Source organism: Camelus dromedarius, chromosome 4 (genome assembly GCF_036321535.1).
Source record: "Camelus dromedarius isolate mCamDro1 chromosome 4, mCamDro1.pat, whole genome shotgun sequence".
Taxonomy (NCBI): Eukaryota; Metazoa; Chordata; class Mammalia; order Artiodactyla; family Camelidae; genus Camelus; species Camelus dromedarius.
Window position 1 is genome coordinate 91,147,982 of NC_087439.1, and position 21,154 is coordinate 91,169,135.

At 51.0% G+C, this 21,154-nt stretch overlaps 1 protein-coding gene across 2 annotated transcripts in view; it reads right to left on the reverse strand.

The window, feature by feature from the left end:
* NMUR1 (neuromedin U receptor 1) overlaps positions 1-12,451 on the reverse strand; it is a 55,712-nt gene extending 43,261 nt beyond the window's left edge. Inside the window, exons 1-2 of one of the 2 annotated variants that reach the window (XM_064485259.1) lie at positions 12,307-12,451; positions 3,722-3,865 (exon numbers count right to left, since the gene is read on the reverse strand). The gene's annotated coding sequence lies outside the window, so the exon portion shown is untranslated. Of the gene's footprint in view, positions 1-3,721; positions 3,866-3,963; positions 5,690-12,306 lie in introns of those variants that run through there. The other variant, XM_064485260.1, reaches the window with a different exon arrangement.
* Between the last annotated feature and the right edge of the window lie 8,703 nt (positions 12,452-21,154).

Consider the following 21,154-nt stretch of genomic DNA (forward strand, 5'->3'; position numbering starts at 1 on the left):
GAGTGGAAACGCCCCACGCTGCCACCTGCTCCTTGTAACCAGAGCAGGAGCCCAGGTTGAGGCCTGGTGAGAAACGAGACTGGAACTGAAAAGGGACAGTCAGATGGGTGACGGTGAACAAAGGCCTCTCTCTGGGAGAGAAATCCTGGCTGGCTGCGGGGCGCGCTTAGGCCACCCCGGGGCCCTCGCCAGCCAGTCCGAGGCCAGGCAGCGCCGTTTCCTCCGCCGAGGCTGGTCCCCTTCCGTCGCGGGGAGGAGCTGTTCCGGGATCGGGGCCGCCGCTCCGGGGCGGAACAGAGGGCGCGGCCTGGCGGGAGAGGGGCGACGGGGACGGCGTGGCCGGGCGGGGGCATCCTCCGCCCTGCCCAGTCCGGCAGTCTCCTCGGCGACGGCGACCTCACCGCGGAGGCGGGGAGAGCTGGAGGGAGAGTCTCTGCCGGTTGCTACGCAACGGCCCGGTGACGTCAGGCGATTGAGTTTGGTTCCCAAGGTAACTGGCCGGGCAGCTGGGCCGGGAACTATTTGTGTCTGTCCCCAGAGGGTCTGCGGAGCCTCCGGGGTCTGGCGCAGCTGAGGAAATGCGCTCTTGGCCCGGGGGCAGGCGGGGGACGGAACACAGAGGCCCTTTCAGCCCTCGGAGGCCCGTGACCCAGGCGGGGCGGGGTCTGCGCCCAAAGCAGGACGCCCCTCCTCCTCTCCCTGCCGCCCCGGTTTTCTCCCCACTCCTGCTGGGGAGGCCCCTGGACCTCCAGGCTTTGTCCTACTTGTAAACGGTCTCCTGGGTAAGCTCCTGGAAGAAAAGCGCTTCTGTTTGTAGCAGGCCGGCCCGCACAGTCACCCTCACTAGCACACAGTAGGCTCTCATGGGACTCTGAGCACGGCCTTCCCATGGGACTGTGGACATTTGCTGCCCTTTCGGAGCTGCGAGACGCCTCCAGCACTCAGAACCCCTTGTCAGGTTCTCATCTCCAGAGCCTACGTACCTGTCCTCCCTGCCTGGTGAGCAGATCGGCTTTATAATTTGGAGGCCACAATGCAAAAATAAGATGAGAGGCCTCTTGCTCAGAAATGACTGCAGGACAAGGTAGGGAACAGGCCTCAGTCCTGCCCACTGAGAGTAAACTGCAAGAGACCAAAAGTGACAAGTACTTGTGTAAACAAACTGAGGCAGGTGGCATCAGTCACAGAGGAGAGAGGATAATGTTCGAACCAGGAGTGGAATAAGGTGAGGGACAAGACACAACAGGAGCAGGAAGAACATCAGGTGTGCAAAGACACAGCAATGACCTAAATTTGGGCCTGAGTGCTGGCCCCGGCCCGCCTGGGGGACCGCTCAGGACTCGGCACTGTAACTGGGTCTCAGGACTTAAGGGAGGCGGTCTATCCAGGCCTCTCAGGCTCCTCCTTCCTAATGGCACCTGTCACAACAGGGTTACATCCATGCCTCTCACAATCTGGCTCCCTGGAGCCTCCCCTTGCCCAATGGCTGGACTGGGGACACAGATATCTGAACCCAGGCCACAGAGAATGGGCCCAGCATTGACATCCCAGACCAGCTGTTGGCCCAGGAGCCACGGCGTGCTTCTGCTCTGCCTGTCCTACCCAACCAAGGCATCTGCCCCATCCCTGTGAACCTTCATGTCTCCTGTCAACAGTCTGACAGCTGACCAGGGGCTCGGAGGGCAGGAGGCATCTGGCATCTCACGAAGAGCAGCCCAGGAGCTGGCTTTCCCAGGCAGTGACTCTCCACAGTCTGGTCTCAGTTGAGAAAAGTCGCCAGCCCTCATCTTCTCCTCCCCTCTGGGTGAAGCAGGCGCCATGATCCCAGTCTCACATATAGGACCTGTTTAAATTCATCCAGGCCCATCTCCTCCCTGCTGCCCTCCCCCCGATTCCTTAGTGTCTCCCATATGATCCCTCGGGAACAGGCCCTGGGCCTTGGAACCAGAGCTGGTGAACAGAACCAGCAACATAATTTATGGGGCCCAGGGCAGAATGAAAATGGAAGCCTCCTTGTTAGAAAAGTACTAAGACTGTCCAGTGACCACAAAGCACTAAACCAAGCATGGGGCCCTGTGGGACAGCAGAGGTTGCAGGCTCATGAAGCCAGCCCAGCTGGTGCGTCCTCGACACCAAGCAAGCCTCCTTCCTCAGCACAGCCCACCTGTTCCCTCTCTCAGGGTCTATCTGCTGACCTCTCCCCATGGTGCTGCTAGCTGCTTTCTGGACCACTGTCCTACACATCCATTCAGCACAATCCGGGTATCCAAGGAGGCCCACCAAATATCACATGGTGGGGGGCAGGGGGGGGGACGTGCCCAGTGTTTTTTAATCAAAGAACCAGAACCACAGAACACTTCCAGAAATGATCATTTCTGCAAACACTGGATGTTTGGGTCTCTATTTTCAGCCAAAGAACATTTGTTCTTGAAAAAGTATCTGAGGGTCAGCTACATAAGATGATGAACCATGAAGTATAGCAGCTGATTGATGAGAGACTTTGGCAATGACCAACACTAAAACAATATATAAGAACAAAAATCAAGGACATGTCTGTGGCCTCCTAAGGTCTACATCACAACCATGATTCATCCCTCTCTGTCCTCAGGGAACCAGGAGAGAGAACTGCCTCAGCCCATCTGGTTCATCTCCAACCGGGGATCAGGCCCTGCAAACCCGTCTGTTGGGCTCCCTCCACCAGCCTATTTGAACCCTACCCTCCTGGCAAAGCGAGCCCCCCACCACTGTGTGGGCACTGTGCTGCCCCATCCAGGCCCCTTGCAGGGGGGTACCCCAGTGCTGGGGATGCTGGCTGCAGACACCAGGACCCTCAGCTGTCAGCCCTCTCTAGAGATAACCTCAATTGAAGGAAATAAAACACCTTGGCCAAAGTGAAGATCTTTACCTGTTTAAAGCATCACTTTGGCTGCCGGGAAGAAAAGGATTCACTGCATGCACCTCCTGTTCGGCACACGTTAGCCCTTTGGCCTGATTGTTAGTTTTAACCTGCGTTTGTGTGATAACCTGTCTGTTGCTTGAGGTTGGAACCCAGCCCTTGGCCCATTTGGGTCCTTACACAGCCTTGCACTGAGCAGGTGCTCAACAGACATTTACAGATCGATCAGCTGATACTTCTGTTTCTGCGATGATCTATGGGAGTCTTGCTTCTTAGACCAACATCAGCACCACCTGGGAGCTCATAGGAAATACAGACTCCCAGGCCCAACGCAGACCTCCTCAATTAGAATCTGCAATTTAACAAGGCCTCCCAGGAATTCAGATATGTGGTCAGGTTTGAGAAGCACTTCTAGAGAGCAGAATACCTCGAGGGCTAGACAAAGAGGTGTGGGAAGTAGGAGGTGAGCCAGGAGGCCAGCCCAGGTGCATATTGTGGGCTCATCTGGGGAGTCTCCCCTAAGAGTGCCAGTCACCCTGAGTCACTGAGTCTGAGAAGGGATGGATTAGTAATAAAGTTAACTCTTCCTGGGTGCTTTCTGTGTGCAGAAAATGGTTTCTCAACCTTTTACATGCAATAACTAATTTAGTCTTCACAACAGCCCTATAAAATGGTACTATTAGAGTCACTGTGTCCATATTGCAGATAGAGAAACCAAGGCCTGGTGAGGTTGAGATTATTCCAGAATCTTCAGCAGGAACACACATTTGGCTGTACCTGGTGTTTAGGGCAGGGTCTGCTCTGATTGGTCGCTGCCAGTCTTACCGGTTATTCAATGTTTTGAACGTCGTCCTGGTTACACAGCTGGATGGAGGAGGCAGGATCCAAATCAGCCCACTGTGCCCCAGCCACGCTCCAAACCACGATCCTTTATCCATCTAGCACCGTCACCATCCAGAAACAGCACACCTTAGGGACAAGTAACATGTGTCAAAGTGCTTGTAAGCTGTTAAGTACAGTATAAATGCCAAATGGATTCCTGCAGGACAGAAGTGAGGGAAACAAACCTGTTAAAAACGGAGAAGCTGGGTTATCAGAGGGCAGAAAAAGGCTGCTGTGGAAAAGCAGAATTCTCTCTGCTTGCTTAAGGTGGTAACTGAAGCAAGGAAGAAAAGCCTCCCTGCGTGGAGCCCCAAGATCAGCTCACGGAGGCCCTAACTTGCCAAACGCCATCAGGCACCAAGCAGGTTAGCCCGGGCGTGTCCTCACGGACTGACCGAGCCCTCCCGATATCACCACCAGGGGGCGCTGCTCCCCAGCCTTCGTCCCACTGGACCCCACCTGCTCTTGGGAAACTAGGACTTGTTAGGAGTCCTAGTGAGCAACCACCAGAGACTTTGAGGAGTGGAAAAAGGAGGGAAGGCAGGATGGGAGACTTATACCCCTTTCAATCCCCAAAATAGCCCTATAGAGGAGTTTTTGTCCCCATTTTACAGACAAAGAATTTGAGGCCCAAAGATGTTGGATAAGATCCTCCAAATCAAGAAGTAAGGGAGAGGCAGCAGGGTTGGGTCATTTGATTCCAACCTCAGTTCACAAAGGGACCACGAGGAGATGCCCTTTCACTTGGCCCTGGCCTGTCGCTGGCGTACTTGCTTCTGTTGACCCTATATTGTGAATAGCGGCTAGAACCCCCACCACAACTATCTTCCCACAACAATTCCAACAGCCAGGCCTCATAAAGTCAGCCCTCTTCTTGAACAAGAACCCCCACCTGCCACCCCAACCCAGCAGACTCCTCATTCGGGCAGAATCCGGGGTCTCCTATGCTCCAGAATCTGGCTCTGGGCCCCCAGAACTATGTCCTACTCTACATCCCCTCCCCACAGCAGGGACCCCAGGGGTTCAGGTTTTGTCCCAAGGCACCCCACAGCAGGCAGCAGCACAAATAAACAAGGGGACATTTGAGCCTGTGGCTGAGGCCAAACCAGGCACCAATGTTTTTTTCTCAGTCCCACCAACTCCTTTTATGGCCTCTGGGTCCAGTTTCTTCTTCATAATAAGTCATAACTGGAAAAAGCCTCAGGAGTCAGAGTCCAACTCGCGCCAACATTTTCCTTTTCTAAAGAAAAAAAATAGTCCTTACGCCGGGTCTTAGGCAGGTTTGTAAAACAAGGACAGGGCGGGCAGTCCTGCACAGGAGGGAAACGCCAGCCCTGGGACGAACCCTGCGCACGCACCTGTAAAGTGAAGGATAGAGGGGCCCTAACCTAGCATTTTCTAAGGACCCCCCCCCCCAGCTCCTGAGGGTCTGTCACTAGCCCCGGGGGCTGCCTAACGAGTAACTAATTCGCACCCCCCCCTCCGGGGTCGGACGCTTCCCTTCTATCCTGGGAACTGGGGGCAGCTAGCGTGTCTGGACGCACGTGCGTCTAAGTGATCATGTGTGTGCAGGAGCCTGTGAGCCGCCGCACACGCGTCCGCGCCATTGCCGGGGTCTGTGCGCGCCCCCTATGGGCCGGCCACCACCCGCTGCAGCAGCTGCCAAGTGGCCGTGTGCAGCGTCGCGTGTACCCGACGTGCGGCAGCCCGGCCACCCTCCCCTCCCGGTGGAGAGCACGGGGCGTGCACCGCGGGCGGGCGGGCAAGCTGGCGCTCAGTACCGGGAGCCAGGGGGTTTCTGGTTCTCGGCCCTCAGGCCTCTCCTCCCCGACCGGCATTTTCTGTTTTCGCGAGCCTCCCCTCCGCCCGCGAGGAGCGCTCCGGGGCGGGGTCCGGCAGCAGCCCCGTCCGGGCTGGCGGGCGAGGGTGGCAAGGCTGCTGGCGCGCGCCGCCCCTCCCCTGCCGCCCCCGCCGCGGCGCCCCGATGGGTTTTTCCATGACTGCATCCGGCCGCGGGCCGTCTTTGTTCCCGCCGTTCCCGGCCGTGCCTGCAACCTGGCCCGCCTCTCCCCCGCGCGCCGGGGTTTTTCCAGGGCTCAACAGGAGCCTGGCGGAGCCCCCTCCCCGCCTCTGGCTCCTGCGTTCTCCGCGGGACCCCGAGATCCCCTGCGGAGAGCCGAGCTCTCTCCATTCGCACCGCTCCGTCCGTCCTGTCCCCGCCGCGGAGGCCTGCGGCCCCGCGAGCCCTATATTTGTGCGCAAAGTCGACCATCACCCAGCCCGAGCGCCTCCGCGCTTCCTGAGGCGCTTTTGGCGCCCAGACTCCTTCCCGGGACTGCACGTTGCGGGGCGGGGGTCAGGCGGGTGCAGAGTCTGCAGAGCCCGGCCGCCTCTGCCTCCTGCTTGTGTTCGGGCCTCACGTTTCTCCCGACGGGCAAGCGGCGCAGTCGCGGTTGGAGACCCGTCGTCCCCACCGCGGAGGGGCACCCAGGCGCGCGCACTCCGCCCGGCACAACCTGAGATCGTCGTGTGTCCCCTCCGCTCACGGGCAGCTGCCAGGCAGAACGCACCCGCCCCCACGGGAAAGTGGGCACATTCTCGGGCAGTAAGCACCAGAGCGCGGGGGGCTCCTCTGTGCTTCTGGAATCCCCTCCCCGCCGTCAGGAAGGAAGGGGAGAGAGGCAGGCAAAAAGGGGGAGGTGGGAGATACGGGGACGGTGTTCGGGAGAGTGAGGACAGGCACGGGATCCCCATGTGCCCCGTGGGGATAGTCTGCAGCTGGATCCTGTCCGCGCTAAGCTGCATTCATTTTGTACATGTCTGCGCACCAGCGGAGACTCCCAGCTATTACCCGGTCATGTTGGTGGGAAAAGTGTAAGAAACACTGCTTCCGAGTGAGACTTACTAAGCCCTCCTAGAGAAGCCAGACTCCTAGGGTGGCCTCCAGACTGGTCCAGGGGTGAGTGGGGCGTCTGGGCAGAGGAGGGGGTCCTGGATTAAAGGGATGTCTGGTTCTGTGGGGGATTTAAAAGCCCTGGCGGGTCCCCTCCCAACAGCCGCACTGGAGGCAGCCTCAAATGGCTAAAGATCCGTTGGTGAGAGTGGAAGAAGGATGAAGGGTAAGGCGGAGATAGACGGAGGCCCAGAGCCCTCTCCCGGAGGGGAGTGGGAGGGAAAGACCCTAGATCCTTTTGAGTGCCACCGTCTTTAGCCCCTGCCTGGCGCATTAGCTTGTGTCCTAAGCAGGAACGGGGGAGCCCAGCTGTTGTGAAAGGGCGCTTTCTCCAAGTGCATCTTTTGTCAGCTGTGCCTGCTTTTTCTGTATTCTGACCCCTTCCCCTCTTCTCTGCTCTCAGAGGTTGAACTTTGTCCATCCCCACCCCCCAAGTCATCCCAGTGCCTGGAAATCTTGGTCCCTGAGCTCCCTCCTGCTGACAGGCTAACTCAGATGCCCCTGTCCTTGTGGAGTTGATGGAAGGTTCCAGGAGCTAAGACAGAGCCCCTTGCCCTGCCCCAGCCCCTCACATAAGGGGGACTTTCACTGAGATACCAGTTGTCCTCCAACACCAGTCCCCACCTTGCCATGGCCACAGACCTTCAGTGTGTACAGCACCTCACCCAGTACCGCCACCTAATAGGGACAGTCAGACAGGCAGGGCCTCCCAGACCCACCTAAAAATACTGAAGTGAGGGTAGCTGTAAGCAGGATGCAATTCAGTTTCCAAAATGATGGCTTCTCCTTTCTTCTCCCCACACCCTGCACAGGGGTGCAAGTCATGTTTAAGCTCTTAGTCAGTACTAGTGATTCAAATGGTAAACCACCCGGTTTCTACTTGTCCTGCTTGGCCAGGGTCAGCAGTGAGAACAGCAGGTTAGAAAGAGAATCTCCTGGTGTGTCCTGTTTGCTTTTCCTCTGTCAGTTGTCTTATCACCACTTACCTTCAATCTCCATGTTCTTGCTCACATTGAGAATCTTAAGCCCTGGCCTTAACCATCATCCCTCAGTTTTCTCATCTATAAAATGGGGTTAATAGTGGTGCCTACCTCCCAGGGTGGTTATATGGGTTAAATGAATTTATATGAGTTTAATATACGCAAAGAGGCTGGTTTATAGCAGATACTAAACAAGCATTTGCTATCTTTATTGGAAGTTAAGCGACTTATCCAAGGTCACACAATCAGTGGCTTGAGCTTGATGTCAACCCAGGTCACCTGACCCCGAAGCCCAGGCTGTCATACTGTGCTAATGAAATTTTGTACTAACAGAATCTGGAAGCGGTGACAATGTACACAGCTCATCTGTAAAGTAGGGGGAAACAATAGGTGCTGGGGGTTAGGAAACATTCTCCAGGGAAGGGCCACCGTCGTAACAGTGATGTCTGACTGAGGTCCCACTTTATAGCTGTTAAATTTGTTTTATGGCTTTTTAAGAATTATATATGTCAGTTGAGAAATTTATGGCAAGCATATAATCACCCTGATGGTAGAAAACACCAGGTCTTTCTGGCAGTAATGTGAATCCTATAACGTTTCTTCATGTCATATTTATCAACTTGTCTGTGCCCAACATTGTAGTGATGCTGTGGGGGCAACGAGAGCATTCTTGGTAGGGAGAGAGCTCACTTCACTGTCTTCTTGGGGAAACAATATGAATGTCTATGTGACATGATATCCTTAATTGCCAAAAGGAGTGGTTCAAGTAACTAACAGTTACTATCCATCCAATGAGGACTTGTGGACAGATCTGAGGTGGCTCCATGATCCTTCCTCCTGGTCCTCATGCCCTGAGTATGGGTAGGAGGGAGGAGGGCTTGTTCTAACCAATAGAACAGGGCAAAGGTGATGAGATGTGTGATTGCGTGCCTGTGATTATGTTACACAAGATCAGAACAACCGTCTTGCTCAGATACCTCCTCCCTTGTTGGCTTTGAAGAAGCAGGCTGCCATGCTGGGGATTGCCTATAGAGAGGGTAAGATACTGAGATACCAGCTGACACCAAGCAAGAAACAAGCCTCTGCTTGACACCTGTAAGGAACTGAGTTCTGCCAAAACCACATGAGCTTGCCAGCAGATTCTTCCCCTGTAAGCCTCAGATAGACTGCCAGCCCCCAGGACACCTTGATTGAAGCCCTACTGAGGACCCAGTCAAGCCTTGCTCAGACTCCTGTGAGACACTGTGAATAATAGATGTGTATTGTTTTAAGATGCAGAGGGAGGCTATAGCTCAGTGGTAGAGTGCATGCTTAGCTTGCACGAGGTCCTGGGTTCAATTCCCAGTACCTCCATTAACAAATAAATAAATAAAAATAAACCTAATTGCCTCCCTCCACAAAAAAAAAAAAAAAATTATGATGCTGTATTTGTTGTTATGTGGTTATGCAGCAACAGAGAACTAATACAGGATCTACTAGGTGAAAAGTCCTGTGTGGGACTATTAGGGGTCACAAAGAAGTATAAGGAACCTAGCATTTCAGGAGCTCCCAGGCAGTCAAGGTGAGAAAGGGAACACAGCATGGTTTCACCCTTTGACAAAAGGAAATATTTCTAAAGAGGCAGCTTGGCTCCTGATTCTAAGGAGAACGTGTCACATGGACCAGAGTAGAGTCTGGAGGGCCTGGGTCTGCCTACCTTCCTCATCTTGCCTTCCTTCCTGCCTGACCTCTTGGCACATCATGCCCTCACATTCACTGGCCTCTTCCTGGACTGCCTTTCTCTCTCTTCTGCCCTTTGACTCCTACATTCAGGGACCAGCTTTGTCCTGTGACCTCTTCTGTGAAGGCTTCTTCAGTTCCCTAACAGAATTAACCACTTCCTCCTGATCTTCCTCCCAAATCTTTACTATCAAAAGCATCATGTCATATTATTCATTTCTAATTTTTTGTTGAGCACCTACTAAGTGCTAGGCCTCCTGTTAGGTGCAAGAGATACAGTCACAAATACAGCACAGGGCTGTCCTTGGGGCTTACAGCCTGCTAGTTGGATGGCTGTCATGGGCCCATCCTCTCCTCCACTTAGGGCTAGGCCTCCTCTGCATCCTTGCACGACACACAGGAGCCATATGTTTCAGTGTTGGTTAATGAGTGACTGAGGCTGGGCAGGCTTTCCTCTGATTATGTCCTGATGGGTTGCTGGCCTCTTGACAGGCTTTGGGGCATGTGTTAGCTGTAAAATATGCCCCAAATAGCTGAATCTGTTGGAACTTATGATTTACTGATGTCTGTGTGAACTCAGCATTCAACATGTTGACAGTGAATGTCAGCAGAAACTGACTTAGTTTCCCTGTAGTTGATGTGGGGCTGACTGTAGTTAATCAATAGATGCAGCAGCATTTTAAGGTTGCTCAATTCTCAGCAGTATGGAAGGAGACAGGGGACATCCTGTGCCAGTGATAGGAGATTTATGCATTTAATTTATCTAAAAAATGAAGGATTTTAGCAGCAACTTAAAAAGAAAGGGGGCCTAATAGTTCTTGTTGTCATCACCACCCCTAGGTGTTTATAAAATGGGATATTCAAGTCCCTGGTAACTAGTGGCAGCCCTATTCGACAAGACTTCAAAGGGCACTGCCTGCACTGTCAGTGGAGTTTGGAGATGTCTGAGGGCCATGGAGGGCACACACTGTGGCATTTGGCTATTGCTCTGGGGAGGAGCCTGCTCCAACCTCCCACTGCCCCTCCCCTGACGTTCTGGCCATCCTAGGCAATGTATGGTCCCTTTGTGCTCAGTTTTCTGGACAGTCTCCTTTCCCAAGTATCTGCCCCTCAGGGAGCGATGCCAAGCCGCCCCAAGCTCCACAATCAGTGGGGTCCTGCCAGCCTTTTCTAGGGCTGCCCACCTGAATCTGCATCTTGGATGGATTTTCCTGGCTATGGTCCACCCTTGTACGTGGGGCCTCCATGATCTCTGCTCAGAATTCCCAAACTACTGCAAAATCTTCCAGTGGGACCCCCTACCCCAGCCCCGACACTGACCAAGGTCTCTTTTGCAGGAGGCTGAGGTTCCTGGAATCCGCCTGGAGCTCCGGTTCATTCCCTGGAACTTGTTTATCGCTGCCTCCCCCAGAGGGTTGTGAGGAGCCTTTTCCCCAGTCCTGAGGAACCTGTCTCTACCTGTTTCCTCACTGCCCTAGTTTGCCCTCCTTCCCTCCTGGGCAGAGTTGATGTCCCCTTTTAATTTAAGCTGTAGGGGAAATGGCCTAAAGAAAAAGTTGCCCCTCAGCCCCATAATCTAAAAGCTCCTCCTGTGAACCTTGTATTCTTTTCTAGCAAGTCTCGGCTTCCCCTCTCCTCCCTGGAGCTGCACCATTTTGGGTGTCCTGTCTTCACACCCATTTTTCTGATCCTTGGGATTTGGTAACCCAAACTTTGGCCTGACATCTTGGCTAGAGGTCTGGCATTACTTTGGGTCCCCTCTCGGACTTGACGTGAGGTTCTAGAAGGACTGCCTGCCCTGTGCTCTGTCCGTCCTCAGGCCCTGCCTCTGCCCAGCCCCCACTTCCATCCCCAGGATGGATGCTGCTCCACTGAGGCCACTGTGATGACTGTCTCCAGGCTCTGATCTCTTCCTCAACCAGACAGCTCAGCCCTAGGCAGTTTCTAGCTGATGATGTGGGATTAATAAAACTGTAGGAAGCCTTTGTTCTTAAAAAAAGAAAGTTCTCTTTTTAAAAAATAGTTATTCACATGATAAAAAATTCAAAAGGCGAAAAAAGAAAGTCTCTCCCATATTGTTGCTCTCCAGTTCCACTCCACACAGGTAACTATTTTGGGTTTCTTGTTTCTTCCAGACATTTTCTAAGCGCCATTTTCTCCACCCCGCCCCTGCCACCCAACAAAAAGCCCTGATTTGTAGTGTTTGCCAGTTTTCCTGGTGTAAATACTAGCATGGCTGATGTCAAGCTACCAATGTGATGTCAGAGAATACAGAGTTGGGAAGAAATGCACAGGACCGGCAAGGGAGGAGAGCCAGCTCAGCTTGCCAGTGCAAAGGTATGTGCACGTCATCGAGGGACGCGCAGAGGCAACCACGTGACACCTTGCTTCTTACGTTGTACCTAATCAACTTCTCAGTAAGATGAAGCGAAGTATAGCAAGCACCACAGTGGAGTGGATGTATAGACCCAACTGTTGCTCATATAAGACTATAGATTGGGAGGGTCTGTGCTACAGGCACTAAGAAGCGTTTGGGTGGCAGAAAACTGTGAAGGGTTGTCAGGTAAACTATGGCGTAAGTGATTTTAAGAAACTAATTAGTGCAGTGTCTTTTTTTTTCTGGAGGGGAGGTCATTAGGTGTATTTTTTTTTAAGGGAAGTACTGGGGATTGAACCCAGGACCTCGTACATGCTAAGCATGTTCTCTACCACTTGAGCTATACCCTCACCCCCTGGAATGTCATTTCTGAAGACTAAAAACTTTGGTTTGAAGAAACCGTAGCTTAATTTCTAACTAAGTAATTAGGAGTTAAGCAAATCCTTGATTCAGGACAGGATTTAAACTGTTCTGTCAGGAAAAAAATATCTTCACCTACCTCCTTTTAAAACTTCAGATGACTGATCAAATTTCCCAGCCAGAGAGAATTCAGGAATCTACAAAATCTGGAGAGTGAGGCCTAATGAGAGCTGTCACAGGCAGGCGTGGGTCCTGGGTCCTCCTCAGAAGCCATGGACAGCCCAGTGTGGCATGGTCAAATGATCTGCCTTAGTGGCTGCCCAGGACTTCCTCTGAGCTCCATTACGAAACATTTGTTTTTTCGGGTCTTTTTGTTTTTTTCAAACAAGAACTTGAGAAGAGGATTTCAGCTCCCTGGGTTTCTGGGTGATTTCCTCTGTGGTTGGCTTATCACTCTGTCTCCTGGCATTTCAAGCTTCCAACAGTCTTTGTCAGGAGGATAATGTCCACCTGGGCTCTGTTGGTCTGGACTATTCTCTGAAAAGCTGCTTCTCCTGGACAGTTGAGATGTAATTTTGTGTGCCGTTCAGAGGACAGAAGGTGACCCAGGGGACCCATGCCATGCTGGCCACTGTTAACCCTCCTCTCCCATCTCAGGCCCAGGAAGGGACCTCCAAGGTGGCACACGGTTGAGCATTAGAAGCACAAACCATTAGTTTATGGGAAAGGGATAGCTTTTCATGCCATCTTATGCCTAGAACTGAGCAACAGTCTCATTCCAAATGCTAAAATGTGCAGGGTAGGGGTCCCGAGACACATCCCACAGCCATTGTTCTGCAGCAGGAGGTTATGGATGACTGAAGACAGCACTTGGGGTTCCCCTTGAAGTAGCTGACAGCCTCTATGGGAAGCAGTCCTCGAGGCCCCATCTTTTTCAGGGATACATTTTGGGCAAAGCTATCACTAATGGGCATAGGGGAATACTCAAAATGGGTACACACAGCTAATAGGTAAACACAAAGTTCAAAAGACTGTAAGGTCGGAACCAGATCTCTGAGAAATCTCTTCAGCTTGAGATAGATACAGGGCCAATCCCTCTGTTTGGGGAGTAGCGGGAGGAGGAAGGATTATTTTGAGGGCCAGGTAATCAGAGATGACCCCCTTGTGCCTGAGAACTCTCAAGACAGAGTTCACCACTTTAACTGGATCATAAAAGGTGGGTGGTGGTTGAAAATCTAAAACGGAAGGAGATTTGGAATCTAAAACTGATAAAAGCTGATAAAGAAATGAGGCTTGGGAACTATACTTAATATCTTGTAATAATCTTTAATGAAAAAATATGAAAATGAATAAATGTATGTATATGTAAGACTGGGACATTGTGCTGTACACCAGAAATTGACATGTTGTAATTGACTGCACTTAAATTTAAAAAAAGAAAAAGAAAGAAATGAGGCTTGTCCTAGGAAGAAAGTTCAGTCTTTGGATTTATTCCTCGATCCTGCCATGTTCCAAGATGTGGTTTTCATTCATTGCCAGGTATATGTTTCAGAATATCCTTGGGGACAGGAAAAACGCAACCATTTATTTTTTTGGCGTTCAGGACTGATTTACTCGCATCGTCAGAGTTAGATACGCCTCATTCATTTAGGCTGAAGGGGAGTAATGCAGAAGCCCTCACTCCTCCCAGCGGGAGCCTCACTACAGCAGAGCTTCACAACCATAGAGGGGAAAGCTCTTCCAGCACTGGCACAGATGAAACTCCACAGAGGGGAAATCTGGGGGTGGGTGGCCAGCAGAGCACAGAAAAGCCTTGGTGGATTGTCCTTCAGGGTCAAGATGGAGGAAAGATTCCAGCTGCATAACATTCAAGAAAAGATTGGGAGCAGAAGAGACTGGAAAATATGGAAGGAGAATCACTTTTTTAAAATAGTAAACTTCTGTATGTATGTATATGCATGACTGGGACATTGTGCTGTACACCAGAAATTGACACATTGTAATTGTATTTCATTTTTTTTTTAATTTAAAGTTTAAAAAATAAATTTAAAAAAATAGTAAACTTGAAAATACCAGATGCTGCTGAGGAAAGGGGAGGAATGGGTCCTCTTAAACACTGTTGCTGGGAGGGGTTGCTCTCCTACTAAATTGATGGCTTGCATATTCTAGACCCAGCCGTGTACTCTCTCCCAGGTGTCTCCCACCGAGGTCTTCAGCATAGGTGCTCCAGAAATCAAGTACAGAGATACTTACTGAAACACTGTTTGGAATAGCAAAACAAGTGAAAACAATCGGTCTCTCAGCAAAAGGAAGGACACAATGAACTCTAACTTGTTCATGGGAGGTATTTGATGCTACAGTTAGAATAAATGAACTAGATCTTCATATATAACCTCAAAACCATATTGAGTGGAAAAAGCAGGTTGCAGAGTGGTACACACAGTGATTCCTTTTACATAAAGCATCAAAACACACCAAAAAAAAAGTACCTTTCTGTTTGGAAATGCATTTATAATATGCAGCAAAGAATAGAATCATACATGTGAGTTACTTTCACTAACCTCAGGGTAGTGGTTACCTCTGAGGAGAGAGGGAGTGGAAAGGCAACATAGGGCTTTGGCTATTTCTCTGAAGCTTTATTTCTTAAAAAACAAACAAACAAAAATAATGAAAATAAGGCAAAATATTAGCATCTGTTTAATCTTGGTGGTGGACACAGATGTTTATCCGTATTACATTTTGTACTTGTGGTAGGCTGAGTAATGGCCCCCAAAGATGTCCATCCATGTCCTAATCCCGAGAACCTATGAATATGTTACCTTACGTGGTTAAAGGGACTTCATATGTGTGATGAAGTTAAGGCTCTTGAAATAAGGAGATTATCCTGAATGACCCCAGTGGGCCCAATGTAACACAAGGATCCTTATGAAAGTGAGGCAGGAGAGTCAGTGTCATCAAGAGGAGACATGACAGACGAGGTAGAGGCGGGGGGGATGTGCTTTGAAGATGGAAGAAGGAGCCCAGAGCTGAGGAATGCAAAAGGGCCCAAGAAGCTGGAAAAGGCAAGAAAACAGATTCTCCCCTGAAGGCTCCAGAAGGAACACGGTGCTGCTAACACCTGATTTTAGGCTTCTGACCTCCAGAGCTGTAAGGGAACAAATCAGTGTTGTTTTAAGTCACTAAATTCATGGTAACTTGGTATAGCAGCAATAGGAAACTACTCCAGTACTTTTGGGGGAATGTTTCATAATTCAAAATTTTGCTTTCATTTTATGATATTATGTTAGAACGGTGGTGAGGCCTAAGCCCTGTCTTCCTGCTCCTCCTCCCTCAAAGGAGGTAGAGCTATTCAGGAGCCCTTCTCAGACGGCCTCTGTTTTTAAGAGGCTGAGTGAGCTGCATGCCCATCTCAGGTGGGCCCTGGGTTCCTGGAAGCCCCAGTGCTGCACCCCAGAAGAACCTCTGGAGCTGGTCCCTCCCGCCCTGGTGGGGAAAGCTGCCAGAAGCTCACAGAAGTCTGAGGGTGACTGCAAATATGAACTTGGGGGCTGCAATAAGAAGCTCCTAAGACATTCCCAGCCCCTTCACCCACCTCCTGAAGAGGCCAAACCGACTGCTTGGGGGCTGGCCCATGTCAAGGGGCTTCACTTGGGAGGGAAGACCTCAGATATTAGATGGCCAGGCCCGGCTCCAAGGCCAAAGCACTTCTGTCATTTGGGGGTGGGGGGTGGACAGCACTGTGCTAACGGGAGCCTCTACCCCTCGACCTGGGTCAGCGCCCTCCCAGGGAGGACGCAGCAAGAGTGAGGCAGCCTGGGGTCAGCCTGTGCGGGTGTGACACACAGCATGGCATTCGGGAAGGAGGCCCACTGGGTTGGGCTCAACAGGGAGGAGACTGAAAGGAGAGGGGATAAGAGGCATGTAAGGAACCAGAAAGAGATCATTTTCAAGAACAGTAACACCTGTGTTTATTTGTGTGCGCGTGCACACACAGCCGCCCTGGCTGAGGGGGCTGTCAGCTGGGAGAAGCTGGAAAGAGATGGGGGTGGTGGAGGCCACAGGCTGTGAGGCAGGCTGCAGGGCCCAGATCACAGCACAGGCAGAAGAGTGGTCTAGGGCGGGAGGAAAGATGGTTATTCTCTTTCCAGATCTGGAAACTAGGTAGGAAATCCATGGACAGGGGTCTGGAAGGACACCCCACCTTGCCCCAGCGTCACCCCGGTGTGGGCCTGGGGGACCGGGAGGATCACAAAGCTTCACTCCGTCTGGATTACCTGAATTGTTTGACAATGAAGATGTGTTCCTACATTACTTGTGAAATTAAAAATAAACTTAAATATATTAAACCCTCTTAGCAGCTGGGACAGTAGGTGCTAGTTGTTTGGAGAAGGGTCAGGCAGGTATAGGATTACTGAAGGAGTGGGCTGGGTGGGATTTGACCAGGTGAATGGACATCCCAGGGAAGAGCAGAGGAGTGAAAGGAAGTGTGGCAGGTCGTGAAGGCGGCAAGACCCCCATGGCCTGAGAGAGGCCCCTACAGGAGAGGAAATGGCCACTGAGGAGATGCCACCCAGCTGTTTCAGAGACTCTGGGAGGCTTGTTTAAAACCACAGACCCCCACCTCACCCCCCCCCCCCAACACACACACACGAAGCCTGGCAGGGGCTCCGGAATTCCTCTTTGTTTAAAGTTTCTCAGATGATTCTGATGGGTAACCAAGTAATGGGCCTACCTCTGTAAGGATTCTGCTGGGGTTGGAGGAGGGGTCCAAGCCTCACTCCCTCCTCAACCAGGGCAACTTAGTATTTATGCTTTGCATGGGGGCAGCCAAAACTTGGATCTATTGCTAAAAATGAAGTGTGAACACCTCTAGGCTAGAACAAGAGACTGAAAGTGGTTGTGTCCCTTTGAAGTAAACTGGATTGTACTCAGCATGACCACATTTCTGAGCAGCCAAGCAACCCTTGAAGTAGTGTGGGCCCTAGGGAAGGAGGGCCAGGATGAGGAAGATGAGTGGAAGACAAATGGCCAGGCCAAGAGACATTTTAGGAGAAGAATCAGAGGAAGTGACTGACTCTATAGGGGATGGACAAAGGATGATGAAAAAGATGGCCCCTCAGCCCGAGCCTCAGAGCTGGGCTTTGTCACATGGACCTGTCCATATGGAGGCCACCATATGTGGCAGAAGTTTCCAAATTAGGGGATGATGAGAAAGGGCAGTTCAAACCCTAGGCCGGGGTAAATCTGCTTTCACAGCCACTTTGAGGATGCAGCTGTCCTGCTGGGGCGAGGTCCCTGGAGAGCCCTGAGCCGTCAGGGAGCTCAAGAAGGACAGTGGGAGGGGACTTAGTGAACTCACAGAGGAAAGTTCAGATGATGTGGCAGCTTTCCCATAAAAGAGTTTTCTCTGTGTCCCCTTTCTTTCCCAGGAGACCTTCACCATGGGAAGTCCTGGGACAGCCCAGCGCCATGGTGACAGCAGGGTGGGTGTTGGGGGAGGCATAGGCTGAGACCCTAATACAGTGTACTGACCCCATCCCCTCCTGTAAAGGACTTCTCACCCCAGACAGATGGCTCAGCATCTCAGCTCCAGTTACCTGTAATCCAACCTCCAAGCTACTTCCCAAGAGCCTCCCTCCTGCTCTTCTGCCAGCTTCTCTCCACACAACATCCCCGCCCATCTCAAAGGCCTCATTCAACCCAAGGTCCCACCCTTAGAGCAGGAAACTGAAGGGGAAGACCCTTTCCACAGGTGACAAAGTCAGGGAGGGGCCCTCAGATTCACCCCGGCTCGCAATGTTATCAACTGCATTTTTTTTCTTAAGGTACTAAAATACAAAATAATGTTCTGGCACAGCATTTTCAGAGTTAACAGTAACATAAGACAGGCCCAGGAGCACTGGATATACAATCAAGAAAGAGAGGGAAAAATTATAAATGCACCTTTTTTGTTTTAACAACAGTACTGCAATGAGCATTGTTTGGCCATGCATTTTGGACACCGTGAATATTCCTTCCAGATAACTTTTAGAGGTAGAATTGACAGGTAAAAAAACACCAGTAATTTTAAGTTTCAATTTTCCTTCAGAAAAGGCTCTTCCAATTACTGGGCCTTCCTAGAAGTAATTAATGAGAAAAACTCTGCCCAGCAGTGGGGATTCATTTGTTAGTCTGATACACAATAAGGGAAAATGTTATCTCAAATGGTTTTATTTAGCCTTGCTTTACATATTGAGGGTGAAAATTTTCTGCTCTTACTAACCGTTTCATTCTTTTGATCAATCTGCCTGTTCGCATCCCCCATCTTTTTCTTTGGTGCTCTATACTTTATAAAAGCCCTTTGTATATTAATGATATCTGCCTCCGTTGCCATATTAATCCGGAAAATATATTTTTCAAGTTTGTCTTTTGCCTTTTCAATTTGCTTTGTTTGTGTTTTTGACATATAGAAATTTTTCATTAAAAATTGAACCTAATAGGGTTTTTTTGGCTTTATTTTTGTCTTGGGTAAGGCACTGATTAATATCTCAAGCACTGAGGTATAAACAGTAAGAATAGACGGGAATTTTAAGGGAGAGGGTGACAATCTCTGGGAGAGGCTGAGTGGGGCAAGACCGCAGCTCACTAAAGGGAGCTGTTCCAGGCTCACGCAGGCACTCCTGTCAGAGGTTAGGGAAGCTGGTAGAGGGAAGACAGAGGAAAGGATTCCCACGGCAGGGGAGGGCCTGGTCAGACCCAGTGCATAGATCCGAAGCTGTCTCTAGGTTGGGACTGGAGAGAAGCCTGCCGGCGCAGGAGAGAGCAGCTTATCTCAACCAAAAACCAATGCAGCGTCTGAAACGTCCTGAGAACGGGACAGAATCTACCCAAGGGAGCTGTCCCGTAAGCAGTCCAAGCACCATGCTGGAAGTTCTGCCTAATTACAAATGAGGCCAGGGTGTGAAAACCAGGTGGAAGTCAAGTCCTCAGTTTACCCATTCCTAATTAGCAAGGGGTGCTGCCCGAAGGAGACTTTTCCTGTTGCTCAAGCTACACTTGCAAAGACTCCCAAGTTGTTGCTGTTTTCCTGTTTACCAGGGTGGAATTTTAAGAATCATTGAAAAGTTGGTAAACTTGCCTTTCACCTACATCCAAAAGCTGAAAAATCTCAAACACACTTTGTGAATTTTAAATTTTAAAAACTATCCTCTAAGTTTTCACACTGTGTGCTTAGCATTTGCATAGCTGAATTTGAAAACGAAGGTTGGGGCATTCTTTGTAACTTACTATGGACATTTCAAAAGAACAATCTTTGGCTAATGCTAAGAAGTTACAGAAATAGACCATTTGGTCACTGGCTGATTAAAATGGAAAAGCCAAAGGCTTTCTGAGGGGAAACAAAAGGAGCTGAGGCTTCTAGACTCTGGCCACTCAGAAGAGTGTGTGTGTCTCTGAGGTGTGACCGGAAGTTTTAGGGGGTTTGTCTCAGCACAGGCTAAATCTGGGTAAGCGTTTTGCAGGGTAGGTGAGCAGGCTCTTTAGTTACACAGCCATTTCTGGCTGGAAGGCTTTACCCCTAGGGGGCATATTTGTGTGGCAAGAGGGTGTGCGTGCAGCAGCCTGCTTCATGCATTCTGCCCGCGTAGAAACAATATGTGTCACCCTAGTGCTGGTGTGTCCCTGGGCCTGGCATTCCGTGTTGCCAGGCAACCGAGTGTGTCTGGGTGTGTCCCCTTAGCGTGCTCTCCCTACTCTGCTCTATGGGTACAGACTGCGTGTGGGCATCTGGGCTGTGACTGTCCCCAGGTGATCAGGTCTGTGACAGCCCCTGTCCTCTGGTCTCAGTGAATAAATGCCCCAAAGCACATACAATGCATGGCTTGGGTCCTCCCAAGCTGCTGCCTCCGGAGGTTGGGCCGAAACTGGAAGTTTCCATTTGGCCCTGCGAAAGTAGACCCCCAGCGTCTGAATGGCGGACTGTTTAAGGCCCCAGCAGGACCCTGCTTGTGGCTGAGGGTTTGGAGAGTGGATTAGCTGCTCCAGACACTTCTCACCATCCTCCCAGGAATCTTTTGAATTCGATATTTGGAACCAGCCCAAGGTCTCTCAGTACTACGGGCAGTGATCCCTCTTAGGCTAAAATGAAATGTCTGGAAATGTAAGAAAGCAGACTTGTGAGTGTTTAAGACTGGCTCTAAAGGAAATTGGGGGGGAAAGCCTTCAAAAATATTGTGCGCAATGAAAGCAACATCTTTGAAGGAAAGAACTTTCTAGGGTGATCCCTTTGGAGTTCTGTTCTATTTTGATTTTCAAGAGATCTATTTTAATACTGCCAAGGTGAAAAAAATGAGTTCAGGAAAGGAGCTGATTCGCTCGGGCCACACAGGGAGGTGGAGACTGAGCTGGAACTAGACCCGGGCTCCTGAGGGTCCCCGAGGGTTTTCCCAGAGTGTTTCTGTTTCTGTTTACATCTGTGTGTCTCTGGGCGTGGCCCCCTCCGGGCTGTGCACAAGCAGGCTCTAGGTGTGTCCCATCTCAGAGCCGCTCTGCCAGCTTCTCCACTGCAGGGAAATTCCAGGGGGGCAGATCCTGCCTCAGCTGCGGTGAGACATTATTTCCTTGGGAGGAAACCAGCTCTCAGCCACCAGAAACGAAACAGTTTCCACCCTGGGAGGGGGGAGGGAGGAGGGAGGAGGGAAGAGGGGGGAGGGAGGAGGGAGGAGGGAAGAGGGGGGAGGGAGGAGGGGGGAGGGCATTGCTGCAGGAGGCCCAAACTGTCCTCCTGGAGGCCGGCCTGGAAGGGAGCCGCCCCAAGGCCCATAGGCCCCTGGCTCCCTGAAGCCTCCAGATACAGTTTAAATTTAGCCCTTCTATTCTGGTCCTTGTAGCTCCAACCTCACCCTGGAACCATAGAACCGGCCAGTTTCCCTAAGGACAACTGCTCCTCTCAGGCTGAGTGGGTAGTAAGCTCTTCTCCCAGAGGAGTGTCCAGATAATTGTTCTGTGGC